General features: G+C 40.2%; 1 protein-coding gene across 2 annotated transcripts in view; it reads left to right on the plus strand.

Moving 5' to 3' along the window:
- Positions 1-4696: 4696 nt before the first annotated feature.
- The window catches only part of USP33 (ubiquitin specific peptidase 33), a 63974-nt gene continuing 51331 nt past the window's right edge, over positions 4697-17339 (plus strand). For both annotated transcript variants that reach the window (XM_082863100.1, XM_082863101.1), the window contains exon 1: positions 4697-4896. The gene's annotated coding sequence lies outside the window, so the exon portion shown is untranslated. The remainder of the gene's footprint in view (positions 4897-17339) is intronic.

Below are 17339 nucleotides of genomic sequence, written 5' to 3' on the forward strand. Positions count from 1 at the left end.
TGTCACTTATAACCAAAAGCATAAAGCCTCAGTTTAAATCAGGGTTTCTCAACAGTGGCACTAAAAACGTTTTGGACTTTCCTGTCATGTTAATGCAAAGGAATGTGACTCTTTTTTCCTCCAGTCCTCTTCAAGGATATTGCCAAATATCTACCAGGGGGCTAATACCCACTGTCCCCAGTTGAGAGACAGCAAATATTTGAGGCCTGCAATGCTGATCTCTGAGAATATTGTGAACAAGACAGAAATACTTACAGTTCAGAGAAGATAGGCAAAAAATTAGGTGCACACAAAAATCTTAAAATAATTCAAATTCATAATAAATTCTCTGAAAGAAACAAACAGGGTACTGAAATGAGAAATAATGGGGTGAAGAGTGCTACTTTAATTAATTAATTTGTTTGTTTAAGAGTGCTACTTTATTATTTTTAAAATAAATTTATTTATTTTTGGCTGCATTGGGTCTTCGTTGCTGTGCATGGGATTTCTCTAGTTGTGGTGAGCAGGGGCTACTCTTCGTTGCAGTGAGCGGGCTTCTCATCGCGGTGGCTTCTCTTGTTGCGGAGCATGGCTCTAGGCATGTGGGCTTCAGTAGTCGTGGCACGCGGGCTCAGTAGTTGTGGCACATGGGCTTAGTTGCTCTGTGGCATGTGGGGTCTTCCCGGACCAGGGCTCGGACCCATGTCCCATGCATTGGCAGTCAGATTCTTAACCACTGCACCGCCAGGGAAGTCCAAGAGTGCTACTTTAAGCAGGGAATATCTGGGTAGGAATTAGGTAAATGAGGGATAGGAGTTTGGTATCAGGTCAAAGTATATCTGACAAAAGTGTGTCTGAGGGAACAGCATTTGCGAAGGCTTATTCAGTCTAATTACATGAGCATTGAAATGTATGTTTTGTGCTTTGCTATTTTACTTGCCCTTAGTTGCAAAAAAGGAGAAAGTATTTGCTTTGATATTCTTTTCCTGCCCTGCCCCATCCCGGTCATCAGCCCCATTTGGAGAGCCTTCACTACCTGGCCTGATGCACAGCTCCAGGGCATACAGTTCACATCATATTGGACACGAATGGCACCTCCAGAGTTCTATACCAGAATTAGTGTGATTCAGCTGGTTGTTCACACTATGGAATCTATAATCTCTCCTCTCTGAGAGGGGAGTTGATAGATTTCCCAATGATAGCATCATTCCTTACAGCCTACTGTTGAGGTATTATTTGAAGAAAAGTAAGGGATTAAGGATTCTAGATAAAGGGATAAAAGGATAAATGTAAACCATGAGTTCGCAGGGAGGGTGGGAATCCATGAACGCTAAAAGTGGGAGAGAGATTGCATTGTCAGAGTGCATTTGCTTCGTTTATAAGGACAGATCCACAACAAGGATTTGACCTGGTGTCCACATGAGAGGCACTTGCCTGCTGTCATCTAGGCAATGAGCCACACCTGCCTTGAACAGTCACATCATTTGTCTTCCCTTTGCCTTAGGACCCCTGAAGGACAGGTAAGCCAAAGAGGATGTTGGTTATCAAGCAGGTTGGTGGGGAGACTTTGGGGTTGAGCTAAATTTGCTCACACTCTGCGGTAACATAACATGCCTGATACATTTTCCATGCAGGAATTTCTGGAGCAATGACTTTTGCCTTTTGTCTATTTAATTGTCTTATTGATTCATGGAAACACACACACACACACACACACACACACACACACATATATGCACACATATATACACACATTTATATATGAACTCTTTATTAGTTATATTGGGTTGGCCAAAACGTTTGTTTGGTTTTCCTCTGTAAGATGGCTCTAGTAGTGCTGAGGTGTCCTTAACTCCATTCGAGACAATTTTGTTAGATTGTATGTGACAGCTGCCATATCAGCATGCATTAAAAAAAAAAAAAATTGGGCTTCCCTGGGCGCAGTGGTTGAGAGTCCGCCTGCCAATGCGGGGGGACACGGGTTCGTGCCCCGGTCTGGGAAGATCCCACGTGCTGCGGAGCGGCTGGGCCCGTGAGCCATGGCCGCTGAGCCTGCGCGTCCGGAGCCTGTGCTCCACAACGGGAGAGGCCACAACAGTGAGAGGCCCGCGTACCGCAAAAAAAAAAAAAAACTTATCAAAACTGGTGAATTTTTGTGTAGCCATTTTAATACGGAAGATGGAAGAAAAAAAGCAACATTTTTGGCATATTATGCTTTATTATTTCAAGAAAGGTAAAATTGCAACCGAAACGCAAAAAAAGATCTGTGCAGTGTATGGAGAAGGTGCTGTAACTGATCGAACGTGTCAGAAGTGGTTTGCGAAGTTTTGTGATGGAGGTTTCTCGCTGGATGATGCTCCACGGTCGGGTAGACAAGTTGAAGTTGATAGCAATCACATTGAGATATTAATTGAGAACAATCAATGTTATACCACACAGGAGAGAGCCGACATACTCAAAATATCCAAATCAAGCGTTGAAAATCATTTGCACCAGCTTGGTTATGTGAATTGCTTTGATGTTTGGGTTTCACATAAGTTAAGCAAAAAAACCCTTCTTGACCATATTTCCGCATGAGATTCTCTACTTAAACGTAATGAAAACGTTCCATTTTTGAAACAAATTGTGACGGGCGATGAAAAGTGGACACTGTACGATAACGTGGAATGGAAGAGATCGTGGGGCAAGGAAGTAAAACACCACCAACCACACCAAAGACCGGTCTTCATCCAAAGAAGGTGATGCTGTGTATATGGTGGGATTGGAAGGGAGTTTATTATGAGCTCCTTCCTGAAAACCAGACGATTAATTCCGACAAGTACTGCTCCCAATTAGACTAATTGAAAGCAGCACTCAACGAAAAGCGTCCGGAAAGAGTCAACAGAAAACGCATAATCTTCCATCAGGATAACACAAGACTGCATGTTTCTTTGATGACCAGGCAAAAGCTGTTACAGCTTGGCTGGCAAGTTCTGATTCATCCACCGTATTCACCAGACATTGCACCTTCGGATTTCCATTTATTTTGGTCTTTACAAAATTCTCTTAATGGAAAAAATTTCAGTTCCCTGGAAGACTGTAAAAGACACCTGGAACAGTTCTTTGCTCAAAAAGATAAAAAGTTTTGGGAAGTTGGAATCATGAAGTTGCCTGAAAAATGGCAGAAGGTAGTGGAATAAAACGGTGAATATGTTGTTCAATAAAGTTCATGGTGAAAATGAAAAATGTGTTTTTTATTTTTACATAAAAACTGAAGGAACTTTTTGGCCAACCCAATACATATTTAAAATATCTTCTATTTGCTGGCTTGATTTTTCATCTCTTAATGGTGTCTTTTGATGCAGAGATGAGTTTTTTATAGGTGACACAATTTTTGGCAGGAATATTACTAAATAAGGGAAACAGTTTCAAACCTCCTTTTTCAAAATGCTCTCTTCATTGTACAAGTTTCTTTCCAAAAGCAGTTCTCACTCATTTTTGAAACACAACTTTTACTTTGGGGCCATAGGATAAATGTATATATTAAAAAAATTTTTTTTATTAGCATATCGTTGACAGCTACTTGTCATCACAGCAAAGGTCAGAAAATTTAAAACACTTGTCTTTTTTCAAATAAACCTATAAAACTCTCCTTTAAGTCAGATAGTACTTCGCTACAAGACATCAGGGAACAAATGATTTTCATGATCGTTCTCTTATGTCTTTACAGAGGAGTATAAACATTTAAAAACATTTAGATATTTGATTTTTTAAAAATAAAAATTAACCACATTGCTGACATACTGAAGCATGTAAACTGCAATATTTTGAAATATGCTGACCATCAGTGAACCCAGGATAGGTTGTGGTGCAAACTGAGGCCTTGGTGTCAATCCCTATATAGGATGCTGGCAAAACTTCATTTCTTCTATTTTTACCATACGAATAGAATTGAAAGCTCTCATATTCTCTATTTGTTTCTGATGGAGATTGAGCCTCTTACATAATGCTTGAGTACAAGCTCCCATTTGGGAGGCCAAAAAGATAGAGGTAAACAGACATGTTGAAACTGGCAATTTGAACAATTAATTAATATTAATTTAACTATTTTTATTATTTGCATATCAATTGAACGGATTTTAACAGATCCATAAATTACAAGGCAGATCTCTTCAAATGCTCTAGTCACTAAGCAGATACTAAAGTTTCAATAAATATTTAATATGATCTTGATTTTGGCTTAAGGGAAAATGGGAGAGATGAATTTCTACTTTGTAGATGTGGAAAAAGAAACGCAATGACTTTCAGATAGTCTATGTCCTAAGACGTTGGGAGAAGAAAGAGGAGAGGAAGGGAAAAGGGTTGAATTGAATTAAGTAGTCTAATTTTTCTTTGCACAAAGTCGGAAACCTGAGGCCCTTCAGTGGACAGCCTTAACACAAATTCTGTAATGCATAGAGACAGACCTGCTAATGGTCGTAGTGTGACTGCAGAAGAGGGGAAGAACACGTGTAGAAACGAAAAGTGCCCCAGATCTAAAACTGCTCTGCACGTACGGTCCCTGTGCCGCTAGCTACTTTTGGAAGTCCCAGCGGTGAGAGCAGCTTGGGTCTCCACACCTGGAGCCGTTCTCCGCGGCCACGCCCCAGAGGCGGGACGAGCTTTCCTCGAAGCCCCGCCCCTGCCCGCCCTCCTCGCCCTCCTGCGACGCCCTAGAAGCCGGTGGCGGTCGCGAAAACACCGGAAGGAGCTGGAGCCGTTGCGGGAAGTGGCCGGGAGGCTGGTATCCCGCAGGCTGAGCTGCGGGTCCGTTTTCCGGCCTTCCAGAAGCGACGCCGCCCCCTCCTAGGCCAGGGGAAGAAAAGCGGAGCTGGTGGGAGGTGCGGCCGCAGGCCACCGTCGGCCGCGCTGGCGGGGCCCGTGGGGAAGGCCGTGGAGGTGAGCGCGTAGCTGTTGGGAGGGGCGCGGGGTCGAAGTGCGCCTCGCCTTTAGCTAGGGATCGGTCTGTGTTTTCGCTCCCGCGCGCCGGGGCTGTGGCTGCTGCAGCGGCTTCTTTTTCTTGGTTCCGGGTGGTGGTGGGTGCGCGGGTGGGTAGAAGGCCTAGCCCCCTCCGGTGCTCTGCGCTGCAGGGATGATTGGTGGCCTCCCCAGTAGGGGCGGTGGAGGATGCGAGTCAGTCGTAAATTTGAGGAAGGGTCCCCAGGGGGCGCTCCCCTGGGAAGCGGGAGGAAGGAGGGGTGAGAACAGTCCCGAAGCGGGTCTCCTCTCTTTTCCTCGGTCTCCTCATGCCGGCTTATCAGTCCAGCACGGTGGGCGCAGGCGACTGAAAGCCCCGCAGTGCGCTGGCTCCTGGGTTCTGGTTTCGCTTTGCGGCGTAGTTGGGGTGATCGGACCCATTCGTGCAGCCCCAGGGGTCCCGTTATTAATTGTTGTCAGCAGGAAAACCTAGGCGTCAACGTCACCGAAATTTTTCTTAGACGAATATTTAATCCTTACTGTTTCACCGGTTACTCCTTGCGGTCTGTCCATCCGCAGCTTTTGTTTGAGTCAGTTTCCATGGTGTGTGGTTTCCCAGACCGTTACTCTTACATATTTTACCTACTACAAAATGCTCTTCATTTGAATATTTACAGGGTGCAAATTGAGCTGTTGGATGACTATGGGTGTTTTGCACTCAAGTATTTTTAGGGTTTACGTCTCATATAATCAGTATAAGGCCGGGAAAATTGGGCCAGAGGGGATAACGCTGGCAGGAGCATAGGCTCTAAACTTACGATAAGGATCTCTAGACTTATTGCTTAATAGATGTATAGAATAGTAGAATTTTTTAGTTTAATCAGATTATTTTTCTTTTAAGGAAAACTTGTTTCAAAAAATAATGAGGCTGTTCTAGTTCCACTTCTGGTTGAGACAGTTGTATCATTTGGAAAGGTCTGACCAAAGCAGATAATAAGCTATTTGATTTGAACCTAATACGAATATTGTTAGTGAATTCATGCTATTAATATAAACATGGGGAAAAGTAGGAATCTTATTGAAAGACAGTGCTAATTTTAAGGAGAAGTAATAGTAATAAGTTATACTACACCGGAGGCTTTATGTTATTTAATTTACTTTGGCAGGATTAAAATAAAAAGGACAGTACAAAAGTATTGCAGGAATAAACTATTTGACCTCTTGCCATATGCAAGAGGGATAGTCTACTTAAGATTGCTTCTTATTTTTGATCTGGTTTATAGCCAGCTTTCACTTTTTTGTCTTGAGCTCTTTATAACTTACGCCTTTATAACCTATTTGTAAAAAATAACTGTGCATTTAATGACGTTAGATTGTAGTAAATAGATTATTTTAATCGTTTGAAATTCAGAGTTAAGGAGATAATTTTTACATTTATTTATTGTTAGAATTTTCAGTGACCTTTCACATATACAATCTTATTTGATCCTCATGCCAGTCCTCTGAGTTAGAAATGCCAAGAAGTAAAGTCTTTTCCCATGACAGAAGCATTTCAAGATTGTGTAAGGATCAGAATTTCCCTAAAGCCTGAAATAATCTTGAAGTAACCTTTGATATAAATTGGAATTCAGCTAAGCATTGGAACACTGTGAAGTATAACATGGGACAGACTCTGGACTCTTTGCAAGGAAATGAAGTACATACATGGTGAAAGATTTTTGGTGAGAAACATGAAATGTAGTCATTTCCCAAAAATAAAGGAATAAGTAACAGCTTTCTTTAGTGTTGTTTTTAAACTTTTTTTAAAGTCTGCATGTGATTTCAGGAGCATTTTGATAAATAGGTTAGTCCCAAAGAGTCTGAGATAAGCTCAGTTTGTTTGTCTGTAAAAAGGAGCATGAATTTTGTACTAATACTTAAGAATGCATATATAAAAATAAATGTTCTTTTCAAAAGTTACTCTAGAAGGCTATGTAGGTCAATATCTATGGGTCTATCAGGGAAAGAAAGCCCTTTGGAAAATAAAAAGAATGGAACATGGTTTCTACCCTTAAAGAATTTAAAGTCAGGCTTGTAGTCAAGTAGGGTAGGTTTTTACAGAACTGTGGTAAAATGTCTTATGACTATTACAATCAGGAATTTAGGTGAGGGAGACATTACTTGTGATTGAATCTTGATAGAGATGATATTTGAGATGAGTGAGCTTTGCAAGGTTTTCAACAGGCGAATATTGGAGAACATTTCTAAAAACAATAGATTATTGCGTTCCTGGAAAGGTACAACTTATATTTGAGAAAGGATCAGTACAATAGTTTGGCTGATAATAAGTTATGATTTATCTAAGTTAGAAATAGGAGATGAAAAAGACAAATCACGAAGGGCTTCATTGAAGATGTTTGGTTAGAAGAGGTATATGATCCATATGAATGCAGAATGAGCTGTAATTGGGAGATGATTGAGACCAAGAGAACACTTGGGCAGCTTTAGGTTAAGCAAGATCTTGAAAGTGTCACTTTTTTTTTTTTTTCAGTACGCGGGCCTCTCACTGTTGTGGCCTCTCTCGTTGCGGAGCACAGGCTCCGGACGCGCAGGCTCAGCGGCCATGGCTCACGGGCCCAGCTGCTCCGCGGCATGTGGGATCCTCCTGGACCAGGGCATGAACTCGTGTCCCCTGCATCGGCAGGCGGACTCACAGCCGCTGCGCCACCAGGGAAGCCCCGATAGTGTCACTTTTGTGGCCCTTGTAGTTTCTCCAAAGTGCTATCTTGTAAGCAGACCTTGAGATAACATGGGTGCAGGTGAGATGCCAGGAAGCACAAGTGAGGGAGTGGGTAAAGAGTCAGGAAAGGGAAAAAAAGCCAGTGATGGGCAACTGGGGGTTAATCCTGTGGAGATTTTTGTAGAGCTGCCTTAGAATTGTCCTACTAACTGAAGGGTAGATGGGGAGTTTTTCCACCTACTCTAGTCCTCACTGATGGAGATTGTTCTTGAAATGTTTCGAGCACTTCCCATTGTCTTAGCTAGGGTTGGGCAGGCTCCTGTTGGTGGAGGTGGGAAGCTGTCAGGATACTATCTGTACCAGCTGCAAGGTGAGCTGAAGGGATGGGGGCCGGATGTCAACTGTGTCTGTTAATAGGCATTCTTATTAAATAATCAAGATGTGAAATAAAAGCCTCAATTTAGGTGGAGATCTAGCAGAAATGTGAGTTGAGAAGTGGTGGATAAAAGAAGCAAGCAGTAGAATTTGGTAACTGGTAGAATATAGAAAATGAGGGATGCTAAAATGGCACTGAGGTTTGAGAGTTATGTAACTTGTGATTGAGGAGAGTTGACAGAAGGTCACTGACATTCAAATTAGTTATTTCAGGAGAATAAAGGAATTACAGTGTGTTGAAGAGTGTTGATAAAGTAGAGTGTAGGTGACCAGTCATTCAAAAGGGAAAGTAGGGTGGAGATTTGAACAGTGCTGCCACCCCTACTAGATACACAGTGTCTGACCCATACTTGATTGGGCCTTTGTTAAATTAGCCTCTAAATGCCTGGGGCTAGCGCGTCCTGAAATATGGCAGTATGGTGAAAATATGAGACTGAATGTGACATAAGAAGATTTCTTACATTTTTTAACTATTTATAAAATCCTGAAGGAGGAATTGCTAATATTTTTAGTAGAGGCATTATTTAGATGAATAAATGCTGATTCTTTTTTATAATCGACAATATTCTGGTAAAGAAAAAAATTGGCAAAATTTCTTAGAGTGGTTCTCATTTGAATATGGTGGTTGCAATTGTTTTTCCATGATTCTACATGTTCTGCTTAAGTAGTTTTAATGACTGTCCCATAATGTTGATATTCTGTTAATTTAATTACCCCTCCACCTTGCTCAGAAGTGACTTAGGGTGAAAATTACCATCAGCTGGTTTGTGCTTCGTTATATTCATTGATTCTTGTTCTCCATTTCTCTTCCTCTTGCTTCCTCCCTCTTCTCTCTTCCCCCTCTGCCTAGTGTTTGTCACAATTATTTCAACTAGATAAGGCTACAGTTGACTATACTTTGCTGTTATTGGACAGATTTTTTTTCTTTGTAGGAAATGCTGATTAATGTTTACAAATCTTGATTAAGGAATTTAATTTAAAGCGAGGTTGCCGGGTTGGAGCTATCTTTTGGGTGGTTTATTGTGGCAGTGTTAAGAATAGGTTCTAGAACAGCTAGATTGCAGGTAGAGCAATCAATTAGGAGATTATATAGTTCTCTTAATAGACTCAGTAAGCCTCTCATTAATTAGACTGTTAAGGGTCAAAGGGACAGATGTTTTTAAGAAAAGGGAAATTAGAAGATTAGTACTAAATTTCTTTTTCTTTGTTATGGTTTGAATGAAAATTAAGAACGATTAGGGGAAGAGTTATAGGACTGTGATATCTGTGTGAAGATTTTAAGGAGTTTGTGTTTGCTAGAATATTTGTTTAAAGGACAAGAGACACAGTTCTTAAAAGTGCTCATCAGGGGACTTCCCTGGTGGCACATTGTTTAAGAATCTGCTTGCCAATGCAGGGGACACGGGTTTAAGCCCTGGTCGGGGAAGCTCACATGCCGCGGAGCAACTAAGCCTGTGCACCACAACTACTGAGCCCGTGTGCCACAACTACTGAAGCCGGCGCGCCTAGAGCCCATGATCCGCAACAAAAGAAGCCACCGCAATGAGAAGGCCATGCACCACAACGAAGAGTATCTCCCGCTTGCCGAAAGTAGAGAAAGCCCGTGCACAGCAACGAAGACCCAACGCAGCCATAAATAAATAAATAAATTTAAAAATAAAACAGTGCTCATCAGGGGACTTCCCTGGTGGTGCAGTGGATAAGACTCCACGTCTTATCCACTGGGGGCCTGGGTTCGATCCCTGGTAAGGGAACTAGATCCCACATGTGTGCTGCAACTAAGAGTTCGCATGCCACAACTAAGGAGCCCATGAGCCACAACTTAAGACCCGGCACAACCAAACAAATATATATTTTTAAAAAGTGCTCATCAGCATATTTTATAGATTAAAAGTCTCCACGGACTCTTATTATGGATTGATTTAGAATAAAATAAACTTTTCTGCCTATTGTACTCTTTGCTGATATTAATACTTCTATTGTCAATGTTTTTGGCTTGCTTTTGTTGTATAGTAATTTTCTTCTATGGTAAATATGGAAAAATAAGCTGTAAGGTTATTATAATGTTGTATTTTTACAATTAAAATAATTTTGAAACCTAGTATTTAAAATAGTACAGTTGGGCTTCCCTGGTGGCACAGTGGTTAAGAATCCACCTGCCAGTGCAGGGGACATAGGTTCGAACTCTGGTCCAGGAAGATCCCACATGCTGCGGAGCAACTAAGCCTGTACGCCACAGCTACTGAGCCTGCGCTCTAGAGCCTGCAAACCGCAACTACTGAGTCCACATGCCACAACTACTGAAGCCTGCCCACCTAGAGCCCGTGCTCCGCAACAAGAGAAGGCACCGCAATGAGAAGCACATGCACTGCAACGAAGAGCAGCCCCCACTTGCCTCAACTAGAAGAAAGCCACACACAGCAACAAAGACCCAACACAGCTAAAAATAATAAATAAAATTAAAAATAAAATAAAATAGTACAGTTGGGGGCTTCCAGGGTGGTGTAGTGGTTAAGAATCCTCCTACCAATGCAGGGGACATGGGTTCGATCCTTGGTCCGGGAAGATCCCACGTGCCCCGGAACAACCAAGCCCGTGCACAACTACTGAGCCTTGCGCTCTAGTGCCTGCGAGCCACAACTACTGAAGCCCATGTGCCTAGAGCCCGTGCTCCGCAACAAGAGAAGCCACCACAATGAGAAGCCCGCGCACTGCAACAAAGAGTAGCCCCCGCTCGCTGCAACTAGAGAAATCCCAGGCAGAACAACAAAGACCCAATGCAGCCAAAAATAGATAATTATTTTTAAAAAAACAGTTTAAAAAAGTAAAAGATAAAATAGTACAGTTGGACTAGTCAGATTAGTTGTAGTAATGGAACAGTTGTATAGGTTGAAACTACTGACAGACAAATCAGTTTTTCTGCAGTCACAGAATCTTAGAATTGACTTTAGGGCAAAATGCTGTCCTTTGAAACACCTGACAGTTGGTCTTCCAGCCTCTGTGTGTAACAATGATGGGGAACATCCTACTTCCCAAGGTTCCACCTTCCATTTTTATATAACTCTAATTGTTGAAAATCTTCACCATTGACTGGAGTTACTATTTCTAAATTTCTCAAGTTACGTAAAAAAGAAAAGATCTCTCTTACTTTGGTCATAATGTCCAAATAATTGGAATGCATGTATCAAGTCCTCCAACTTTTTTTTTTTTTTGGCTGCTTGGAGCGACTTACGGGATTGTAGTCCCCCAGCCAGGGCCTGGGCAGTGAAAGTGCCGAGTCCTAACCACTGGACCGCCAGGGAACTCCCCTCAAGTCCTCCAACTTTTGCCTTCTGCTGTCTAAACATAACATCCATACTTTCAATTTTTGCTCATAATAGTTAACATTTATTGAGTGCTTACTCTCACTCTGTTCGAAGTAATTTATATATGTTAACAAATGTGTTATATAACACCCCCCCAACTCCACGAGGTAGATTTTTGTAATTATCTCAGTTTTATAGATGAGGGAACTGAGGCACAGAGAAGTGCCTTAACCCTGGTCACAAACCTAGGACATAGTGGAGCTTGGATTTGAACCCAGGTAGCCTTGCTCCGGAAACTTTACTTTTAGCCATAGTGTTGTCTTTATGAGGATACAGTTTTCAAATTATTTAAGACTGTCTATGGAAGGCATTTGTACTCTGTAGCTTTTAACGTTCTTCATAAATAAAACGTTCACTAAATAATCTACTTAGTTTATGAGTACAATAAGACTGGCTTCTCTTTTTATTGTGAAACCTATTCTGTTGATAAATTGAGTGAGAACTGCACTGTTGTTTCCTTCGTCTTTTAGCATCTAGAATCTAAATACCTGAAACCCTTTTTTTGGCCTTACTTTAGACAGTAGACTCTTTTTTTTAAAATTAATTAATTAATTTATTTTTGGGTGTGTTGGGTCTTCGTTTCTGTGCGAGGGCTTTCTCTAGTTGTGGCGAGCAGGGGCCACTCTTCATTGCGGTATGTGGGCCTCTCACTATCGCGGCCTCTCTTGTTGCGGAGCACAGGCTCCAGACGCGCAGGCTCAGTAGTTGTGGCTCACGGGCCCAGTCGCTCCGCGGCATGTGGGATCCTTCCAGACCAGGGCTCGAATCCGTGTCCCCTGCATTGGCAGGCAGATTCTCAACCCCTGTGCCACCAGGGAAGCCCCTGACAGTAGACTCTTTTAATGCCAATATAGAATACTATATCCATCCTTGTTAATCTTAGCTCATTTTTCTAAATAAAATGTCATTTCTTTAATTATTTTTATAATTTTATAATTAGATTTAACTAGCCTGTCTTCTGTGTCTTTATCCAGATTTTTGTTAAGAATTTTGAACAGTTCTGCCATCTGCTAATACAGAGTTTCTTCTGGATTCATATTAATCTTCTGTGTAACTAATAAATTAGCAACCAGTTCTCATGACAAATTTTTTTGTCACAGTCGCTTGATTCTGATTCTTTATAAATAGCTTTACTTTTTGGAATAGACTAGATAATGGAATACAGGCAGTTTTTCAATATTAAAAGTTTCTCCTTAGGTTACCAACTATGTCTTGATGTGTAACAAATATTAATAACACTGGTCCCTATGCTTTTCCTGTATTAAAACTTGAATGTCTGCTATTCTTTTATTAGGATGACCGGGTCAGAATTTGGGGCCTGAAGATTTGGGGATTGTACTGCTAAAAAGTAATATCTTCCCCACCCCCTTAAAAGTAATATTTTCAAAAGCAGTTTTGAATCTACAGATGGGCACTTGAGCCCCTGCCAAAGCTGTACATCATACAGCATGATGCTGTCATTTCAACCTGGAAGATTTTTCAGTTGTTATTACCATCATTATTGCTGAGGAGATTTCAAATTGTCCAGATAGGGTAGATAGAGGGAAAAGTTGTCTGATAAAAGATTGCAAAGGTCAGGACAAATTGAGATCAAATTATGGAAAGCCTTAATTTCCATGCACAGTTTGAATATCTTTTGCTCTCTAGTAATTCCCAACCTGTGATCCCCAAGCTTCCAGAGGAGTCTTAGAGTTTTGTAGATTAATAGTTTTGTAGATTGGTATATTTTGGAGATTAAACCCTTGTTGGTTTCTTCACTTGCATATATTTTCTTCCATTCTGAGGGTTGGCTTTTCGTTTTGTTTATGGTTTCCTTTGCTGTGCAAAAGTTTTTAAGTTTAATAAGATCCCATTTGTTTATTTTTGTTTTAATTTTCATTACTCTAGGAAGTGGATCAAAAAAGATCTTGTTGCAGTTTATGTCAAAGAGTGTTCTGCCTATGTTTTCCTATAAGAGTTTTATAGTGTCTGGCCTTACATTTAGGTCTTTGATCCATTTTAAGTTTATTTTTGTGTATGATGTTTGGGAGTGTTCTAATTTCATTCTTTTACATGTAGCTGTCCAGTTTTCCCAGCATCGCTTATTGAAGAGACTGTCTTTTCTCTATTGTATATTCTTGCCTCCTTTGTCATAGATTAGGTGACAATAGGTGCGTGGGTTTATCTCTGGGCTTTTTACCCTGTTCCATTGATCTGTATTTCTGTTTTTGTGCCAGTACCATACTCTCTCGATTACTGTAGCTTTGTAGTATAGTTTGAAGTCAGGGAGCCTGATTCCTCCAGTTCCGTTTTTCTTTCTCAAGATTGCTTTGGCCATTTGGGGTCTTTTGTGTTTCCATACAAATTGTAAAATGTTTTGTTCTAATTCTATGAAAAAATGCCATTGGTAATTTGATGGGGATTGCATTGAATCTGTAGATTGCTTTGGGTAGTATAGTCATTTTCACAGTATTGATTGTTCTGATCCAAGAACATCGTATATCTCTCCATCTGTTTGTTCATCTTTGATTTTTTTCATCAGTATCTTATAGTTTTCTTTTCTAAAAAATAAATTTATTTATTTTTATGTATTTGGCTGTGTCGGGTCTTAGTTCCAGTGTGCAGAATCTTTGTTGCGGCATGTGGGATCTGTCGTTTCAGTGAGCAGGCTTCTCTCTAGTTGTGGTGTGCGGGCTCTTGAGCGTGGGGACTCAGTAGTTGTGGCACGCGGGCTCTCTAGTTGTGGTGCACAGGCTCCAGAGCATGCAGGCTTAGTTGCCCCGTGACATGTGTGATCTTACTTCCGCGACCAGAGATCGAACCCGTGTCCCCTGCATTGGAAGGAGGATTCTTAACCACTGGACCACCAGGGAAGTCCCAGTATCTTATAGCTTTCTGAGTATAGGTCTTTGGCCTCCTTAGGTAGGTTTATTCATAGGTGTTTTATTCTTTTTGTTGTGTTGGTAAATGGGACTATTTCCTTAATTTCTCTTTCTGATCTTTCGTTGTTAGTGTATAGGAATGCAAGAGATTTCTGTGTATTAATTTTCTATCCTGCAACTTTACCAAATTCATTGATTAGCTCTAGTAGTTTTCTAGAAGCATCTTTAGGATTTTCTGTGTATAGTATCATGTTATCTGCAAATTAATTCTCATTAAGCTGTTTAAATACCAGAACATTAATAGCAGAATGGAGAGAACTGATCTTTCTCTAGTCCCCCTTTCTTCTTTGCTGTGAAGCAACATTCTGAGTACATAACCTTCAAAACGGTATTTTTATCCTTTTACAGTGGATATGTACATACAGATACTATGTGCTATTATGCATGTTTTGTTTTGGGGCTTTATTTTTTTTGAACATTGTTTTCTTATTTTTTTTTGTTTTTTTTTATTTTAACTGAAGTATAGTTAATTTACAATGTTGTATTAGTTTCCGGTGTACAGCAAAGTGATTCTGTTGTACATATATATATTTTTCACATTTTTTCATTATAGTTTATTACAGGATAATTAAATATAGTTCCCTGTGCTATACAGTAGGACCTTGTTTACCTGTTTTATATATAGTAGTTTGTATCTGATAATCCCAAACTCCTAATGTATTCTTCCCTCAGGTTTTAAATTTTTACTTCAGTGGTATCATAGAGAATGTATTATTTTGCATCTTCCTTTTTTTCCATTCAACATTATGTCCTTTAGATCTATTCATGTTGATAAATTATCCATCCAGTTCATGAAGTTAAACTGATGTGTAGTGTTCAGTCATGAATATATATACATATATATAGACGTATATATATGTATATGTGTATATATATCCAACCTTGTATTGATGCACTTAAAACATTTTACAGTCAAAAGTGAGATAACATACTGTCTCAAAAGCAGTGAGAAGAATATTTCCATCCCATTGGCAAACATTGGTATTAAGAAGAAAATGTATAGTTTAAATACTTTTATTATTAAGTAAATAAAACTAAGAGAATTAAGTTCCCATATTTAGGGATTAAGAAAATAAAACAGAAACCAAATAGGACATGGGGATTAAAGATAAAACTGTAATTAATGGAATTGGAAACAACAAAACAAAAATAGTGGGAAGGATAAATCCCAAAGCTGGTTCTTTGCAAGGACTGATGAATTAGATAAACCTCATATAGAAGAGAAGAAAATGGAGTAAAAATATGCAATATTAGGAATGAGGAAGGAGACATCATAGACACCCAGGTATCTGGAGAGGTTGACGGAATTTTATGCAAACCTTCTTGAGAATACTACATGTTATGCCATGATGCCAAAGTTGAAAGTGAAGATTAATGGATAATTTTTTTTTTTTTTTTGCGGTACGCGGGCCTCTCACTGTTGTGGCCTCTCCCGTTGCGGAGTACAGGCTCCGGACGCGCAGGCTCAGCGGCCGTGGCTCATGGGCCCAGCCGCTCCGCGGCACGTGGGATCTTCCCGGACCGGGGCACGAACCCATGTCCCCTGCATCGGCAGGTGGACTCTCAACCACTGCCCCACCAGGGAAGCCCTAATGGATAATTTTATACCAAAATATAAATTAATAAAGTTGACCCAAGAAGCAGAAAAGTTGAATTGACCAGTTCTTGCTCAAGGATTGAAAAGGTCATTGAAGATCTGTCCTTGAAAGAGGCAGCATAACAGATGGTTTCACAGCTGACTTTTATTTAGTTTATAAACATATAGTTTTTTTAAAAAACTGTATTGTATGTTATTAAAGATGCAAAGCTACTCAGTGCATTCTGTGAAGTACACATATTGGGTTGGCCAAAAAGTTCATACGGGTTTCTCCATAAGATGTTACAAACTTTTTGGCCAGCCCGATACTTTTATCCCTGATTAAAAATGCTATCAAAAAAGGTCAATCTCACTTACATCTAGAAATGCAAAATTTCTAAATACAATATTAGCCAATAGAATCTAGATATGAAATAATGGACTAATAGTACATTTTGACCCAGTAGGGTGTATTACATCAGTGCAAGGATCCTTAGTATCAAGTCTGTTAATATAATAGATAATATCAACAAATGAAACAAGGAGTCTAGGAAGCCATCAGTAGCTGCTGAAAAGACATTTTTTAAAAAAAAAAACATCTTTATTGGAGTATAATTGCTTTACAATGTTGTGTTAGTTTCTGCTGTATAACAAAGTGAATCAGCTGTATGCATATGTATATCCCCATATCTCCTCCCTCTTGAGTCTCCCTCCCACCCTCCTTATCCCACCCCTGTAGGTGGTCACAAAGCACCAAGCTGATCTCCCTGTGCTATGCAGCTGCTTCCCACTAGGTATCTATTTTACATTTGGTAGTGTATATATGTCAGTATTACTCTTTCACTTCATCCCACCTTCCCTTTCCCCATGTCCGCAAGTCCATTCTCCACATCTGTGTCTTTATTCCTGTCCTGCCCATAGGTTCATGAGAACCTTTTTTTTTTTTTTAAGATTCCATATATATGTGTTAGCATGTGGTATTTGTTTTTCTCTTTCTGGCTTACTTCAGTCTGTATGACAGACTCTAGGTCCATCCACTTCACTACAAGTAACTCAATTTCGTTTCTTTTTATGGCTGAGCAATATTCCATTGTATATATGTGCCACATCTTCTTTATCCATTCATCTGTCTATGGACACTTAGGTTGCTTCCATGTCCTGGCTATTGTAAATAGTGCTACAGTGAACATTGTGTTACATGACTCTTTTTGAATTATGGTTTTCTCAGTGTATATGTTTGGGATTGTTGGGTTATGTAGTAGTTCTATTTTTAGTTTTCTAAGGAACCTCCATAATGTTCTTCATAGAGACTGTGTCAATTTACATTCCCACCAACAGTGCAAGAGGGTTCCTTTTTCTCCACACCCTCTCCAGCATTTGTTTTTTGTAGACCTTGTGATAATGGCCAT

Source organism: Leucopleurus acutus (genome assembly GCF_964270905.1).
Source record: "Leucopleurus acutus genome assembly, chromosome: 2".
NCBI lineage: Eukaryota > Metazoa > Chordata > Mammalia > Artiodactyla > Delphinidae > Leucopleurus > Leucopleurus acutus.